The sequence below is a fragment of the Mesocricetus auratus genome, unplaced genomic scaffold (genome assembly GCF_017639785.1).
Source record: "Mesocricetus auratus isolate SY011 unplaced genomic scaffold, BCM_Maur_2.0 Super-Scaffold_6730, whole genome shotgun sequence".
Lineage (NCBI taxonomy): Eukaryota > Metazoa > Chordata > Mammalia > Rodentia > Cricetidae > Mesocricetus > Mesocricetus auratus.
This window is the reverse complement of record NW_024429184.1, coordinates 90232273-90238272: the sequence shown is the minus strand read 5'-3', so window position 1 is coordinate 90238272 and position 6000 is coordinate 90232273. Positions and strand designations below refer to the sequence as shown.

The 6000-nt window shown below is 43.0% G+C and overlaps 1 long non-coding RNA gene across 1 annotated transcript; it reads right to left on the bottom strand.

The window, feature by feature from the left end:
• Positions 1-723: 723 nt before the first annotated feature.
• Positions 724-5650, bottom strand: LOC110341743. Its single transcript, XR_002383728.2, has 2 exons — positions 5565-5650; positions 724-1057 (listed from the first exon to the last, which is right to left on the bottom strand). It is a non-coding gene; the product is annotated as an uncharacterized LOC110341743 (long non-coding RNA).
• Between the last annotated feature and the right edge of the window lie 350 nt (positions 5651-6000).

Genomic DNA, 6000 nt, shown 5'->3' with positions numbered 1-6000 from the left:
GTTCTGGAAAGTGCAACTGCCTAGAGACACCAGACAACAGCAAAGGCCATCACATAAACTAGGGTGAAAACCCCTTAAGAAGAGAGTGACAGAGCCAGGCTGCAATCAGGCTTGCAGTCATGCTGGGGAGGAGACTCTGAGAGCCAAAGGGAGGACAGAGCGATGGGATGAGGCCAGGTCCCTGGAACACAGTGGTGGAAACACAGCAGTAGGGAATGGCAGCCCAGACATCTCCAAGTCATATTGGAGGCCTGGCTTCATTATCCTAAAAACTTTCCCTTGAATAATTCACAGAGCACTCAGCAGGGTGTCATTTTTGTTTTTGTGCCTGCTTAATAAATATTGATTGTAATGTCAGAAAATGTAATTAAAAATTAAAGCACCCTTGTGCTTAAGATGTTGACCCCCACTTGCTGATACCATTTCGCAAATTGTTGGACGTGAACTGCAGTGTTGCAGAGCAAATCTTCCAACATCACCAGAACAGATAGCAACTGGTAAGATAGAGCCACTAAGTGAGCAAACTGCTCTACTTCCCTCCAGAACACACACACACACACACACACACACACACACACACACACACACACTTTTCATAAGAATCCAAATATAAACTTATTCATTCATTTTAACCATTTCCCATTAGCAGCTTCTTTTGCTGACTAACCCATGTGTAGCTATTCTTTGTCTACATTCTCAAATAGACTACAAAGTAAATCCCAGTAAGCTCAATGTTATCTTTTATTGTTTATTTTGTGAAGATTTTGGGGAAATGCTTTCAACATGCATGTTTGCAAACACTGCCCCCCAACACTGCGACCCGTGATAAACTAGCTACGGACTCACAAGTCAACCTCTTTAAATTTAGCACTTAAATGTGTCTAATATTAAAAATGCTGGAGTCAGGACTGGAGAGATGGTTCAGTGGAAGAGCGCTGGCTACACAATCCAGATGATTTTGATCTCCAGCACCCACATGAAGGTGAAAGATGAAAAAGGAATCCATGAAGTTGTCCTCTGGCCTCTACACACTCACACTGTGGCACACGAACCTCACCTGTAATGCATATACACAATAATAAAAATAAATTTAAATTATCTAGTCTGTCTCCGTTCCCATGCGCTCAGCTGTTACACATTCGATGAACTGCAGATTGGAAATAGTAGAGACAAATACAGTGAGCCTTTTGAACCAGAGTCTGGAAGATCAGGAGCTCATGGTCATTCTCAGCTACACAGTGAGTTCAAAGCCAGTCTGGATTGCATGAGACCCTGACTCAAAACAAACAAGCAAACGAAAAGAAAGGAAATATTTGAAAATAATGCATCTTTATTGACCCTAAATATGCTTGGCTTCATTCCTGACACTGTTATTCACAAAGGATTTGCATGATCTAGGGCAATGCTTCTCAGCCTTCCTAATGCTGTGACCCTTTAACACAGTTCTGAATGCTGTGGTGACCCCCAACCATAAGATCACCTTCCTTGCTACTTCATAACTGAAATTTTGCTAATTATGAAATATAAATGTCTGTATTATAAACATCAGTAGTAAATATCTGATACACAGGATATCTGATATGTGATCCCAGGTTGATAGCCACTGGTGTAAAGTGTTCTGAGTAATTTAGAGCTGACTTAAAGCAGAGGATGAGTGTGGGTTCTGTGCCAACAATGCTCAGTTTTATATACAGACTTAAGCATATGTAGCTCTCAGTATCCTCAGGGCCCTGTGACACATTACCCACAGATACGGGGGTGGCAGCAGAGGGACTGACATGGTGATTCAAGAGGGACTGACAGGGGCTAGAGAGATGGCTCAGCAAATAAGACCATTTGCTATTCTTCCAGAGGACCCAGGTTCAGTTCCCAGCACCCACATGACAGCTCACAACCATCTGTAACTCCAGTTACAGGAATCTGATGCCCTCTTCTAGCCTCTGCTGGCACCAGGCATGCAAGTGGTGCACACACATACAGGTTGGCAAAACATAAATGTGCAGAAATATTTTTTTTAATTTTAAAGAGAGACAATGTTAAAAAATTATTTAAAGATAACCAGAAATCACTCATGACAAACACAGATAATCACTAGTCAAAATTTAGTGTTCTCTCTTCAACTTTACATGCATATATTTAATAAAATTTGAGGATCATTTTGCATCCACAATTTTGCTATTATCTATTTTTCACTGTTTATTATGTAACAGTCATGTATATTACTGGATTTTTAGTAGGAATTTTGTACTAGAAATATTTGATAATATAGAAAATCTAGTAACATAGGAACTAATAATACACCCATATTAGAAATGTAAATATAACTATAGATAGCTGCATCATAGAATATTGAGCTCTTGTTGGCCTGAAACTGTCTGTGTAGACCAGACTGGACTTGAACTCAGAGACCCACCTTTCTCTGCCTTCCAGGTGATGATATTAAAGGCATGCACCATCATGCTTGGCTAAACTTGCATCTAATTATTTGCTACAACATGCAAGACAAAGCTTTTTAAAGAACAGTGTTTGTTTTATTTTTAGTTTTGTGCTTGTGTGTTTATCTGGGTGCATGCACCCGAGTGCAGGCACCGACAAAACAGGAAAGTTGTCAGTACTCCTGTAGCTGGAGATGCAGGTGCTTATGAGCCTCTAGCAAGGATGCTGGCAACCAAGCAGCCATCCTCTGGAAGAGCAGACATCACTCTTGACAGTGAGCTACAGTCGTTATATAAAAATCTTTTTGCAGTTTCTTTGTATGGATATAATAGATTTTAAATGTTTATTTTTCAAAATAAAGAGGTAATTTAAAGTATACAAGAGGATGTTTGTAGGTTATATACAAACACTGTACCATTTTTTTAATATAAGCTCAAGCATCTGGGGATTTTGGTATCTTTAGTGGTGGTGGTGGGTGTCCTGCAACTAAAGCTTCATGGGTACTGAGGGAAACAGCACAGAATAGATTTGAAAGGAAAACAAAAATCACTCCTCACAATAAATATAGACGTTTGTGCTGGCTAGTTTTATGTCAACTTGACACAAGCTAGAGGTACTGGACAGGAGGGAGCCTGAACTGAGAAAATGCTTCAGTAAGGAAGGTCAGGCTATAGGCAGGCCTGCAGGGTGTTTTCTTAATTAGTGATTGATGTGGGAGGGCCCAGCCCATTGTGGGTGGGGCCATCCCTCAGCTGGTGCTCCTGGTTCTGTAAGAAAGCAGACTGAGCAAGCAGTCATAGGGGCAAACCAGTAAGCAGCACTCCTCCATGGCCTCTCCATCAGCTCCTGCCCCCAGGTTCCCGCCCCGTCTGAGTTCCTGTCTTGACTTCCTTCAGTGATATGGAGGTGTGAGCCAAACAGATCACCTCTAGGTCATTCATAATACCTAATACAATGTAGACACTTCCGGAAAATGTGGTGTCTCCATGCCCAGCTCGAACTCCCACTGCTTCTACTTGGATTCATAGTCCAGTCTTCAAAGATGAAAGGGGGCAGTTCAGAGTCCTCCAGACCCCTCCCGGCTCTATTGTCTTTTTCCTCCAAGTGTACTGGAACTACCTTATACCAGCTTGGGGATGAGTATTGTCTTAGTCTACTTTATACTGCTGTGATAAAGTCCATGACAAAAATCAACTTGGGAAAGAAAGGGGTCGAGACCCAGAGGTTGAGAACCATTGCAATGTGGAATATATGATAGAGCATTATTCATTATAAACTGTGCTTAACAACCATTGTATCAGAAAAAACTTCTAACAGACATCTGTGATTTGTGAGAGAGTTGTGGAGCATTTCCCAACATGCTACTGTCCCTACCCTATTACCGCCTGTCTCCATGGCGTACATTACTGTCTAGGTTTCCTCCTCGTTTCTGATTGCATCTGGTACTCTAGGCCCTGCCTAAGGCCCGCACTTCAGTGTCAAGGTCAGTACATTTGGCAGAAGGCCATGAACAAGCCTTGGCTCTGCAGAGCATCCTTCCCCAGCTGGACTGGGCCCCAGTGTCCCTCAGGTCTCTGGCTACTCTCCCATCACTGCAGAGAGAACGTTTCTGGGATTCAGACACCTCTCCTACCAGACTCAAAGCTTTGATGAAATTTGAAAAGAGCTGTACACTTTTTGGTTTGGGAGGTTTCCTCCTCTCTGGAAACAGTTGCCAACTGTATATTTTGTAGCACTGGGAAATCTTAGTTGATATTTTAACTCGTTGAAAAGGCTGCATGCTAAGCAATTGAGGATGAATTTGTCTGTGGGAGTGAGCAGGGTCTGCTCAGCCCACATGAACAAATCCATGCTGCTTCTCTCTGAGCCGGCATGGCTTTGTCAACTCGTTCCCACAATGGCCTCAACAGGCCTGTGCCAGACATGACTTCCCTGCCAATCACACTGAAGCCTCCAAGGAAACCAGGAGGGCAGGTGGCGATAATGAGCTTGTTGTTGGGCTTTAAATTTAGCAAAACCGCCACCTTAGAGGGCTCCAAGCTCTTCTGTTTTCTTCTTTCTACATGGGTTCATTTCCAGGATCCTGCATCCCTGTGGTAAGCTCCAGAGAAATGACTATGTTGGTGTTTTCAGAATTAATTTATGAGCCCCTGAGAGCCTCAAAATAGTCTCCTTTGCTCAGCCGGGTAACACAGGAACTGGCTTAGGTTTTGCACCAGGCAGATGCTGTCTGGAACAAGAACAAAATGCTAATGTGGCAAAACCAACATCAGGTCTTAGCACACAGAACAGCTTATTATTTTCACTGTCTGAAAAGCATGGAAGGGGGAGGCAGAATTCATCCAGCTTGGAGCCATAAGTGGATGAAATTAATTCATGAACTTGGAATCAGTTTTTAAACAGTGTGTATGTATGATCCATCCTAGAGAGTAACCTGGGGACATAGTTAAGCAACTTTAATAAATTTGCATTCTTTAGAAATACCTTCTACTATTTCCATTATCTGTTTTTACAATGAAATTCTTGAAGCTGGATAACTTTAGAAAGAAAAGAGGTTCTGTTCTGGGGCTTAAGGGCACAGAGCAGGGTCAGTGACACTACAATGGTGAGATCACATCATCAACAGCTTCACTGTTGCCATAAACACCCTCTCCTGAGTGTCCCTGGGTCCCATGAGAATTACCTTAGTCCCATCTGAGGGTAGAGAGGCCACCAAGCATTCCACCACCTCGATACGCTTCCCACACACAGGCTCTTGGGAACCATATCTGAGTCTTACTGCGCTTGGCAGATTCTGTCTCCTTCCTTCAGTTCAGGGTTTCATAGAGAGCTTAGAAGACTGGGAGGGGGTGACATGGGGCTAGCTTTTCTCTGAGCTTAGCGACAGAGTTAAAGTGCTCGCACCTCAGAATGCACACCAAACTTTAAGATCAATGCCCAGGAGAACATTTTTTTTTCCTTAAAAAGGAAACCCATAAAACATTGTCATTGAGAAAATTAACCTGCTTATAAATATTACCTACTGAAGCCTACGTTATGGAACTTCTCATTAACCATGCAAAGATCCACACATTTGTATTCAGATGCCAAACAGAGAAAACAACATAAGACTGACATGAGGCACATACCCAGTGCAAGCATTTGCAGAGAGACTGTTCCCAGCAAACACAATGTCCTGTGAGCCCCTCCCAAAGTCCTAAAATGACAGGCATTCTTCAGGCCAGCAAGCCCCAGGGTGGCCAGCACCTGCAGACTGGGAACCCAGAGATGCTTCTGCACCAGCCCTGAGGTCTCCCTGCTTGCCCTCAAGCTCAGCTCACTCAGCCAACTCCAGGGTCAACTTGTCAGCCACACCTGAGTGGGGATTTCTGTTGCGTTTATTGGTGATAATTTCTGTTGCGTTTATTGGTAAAAGGCCTGCTGATTAAGTGCTAAATATCCGGCCAATTTCTGTTGGTTTTAATTTGCTTCTTTTTGCTTTGAAATGGAGTCTTGCTGTCATGTACAGGCTGGCTTCGAACTCATAATCATCCTACCTGAACCTTCCAAGTGCTAAGCTTTAAG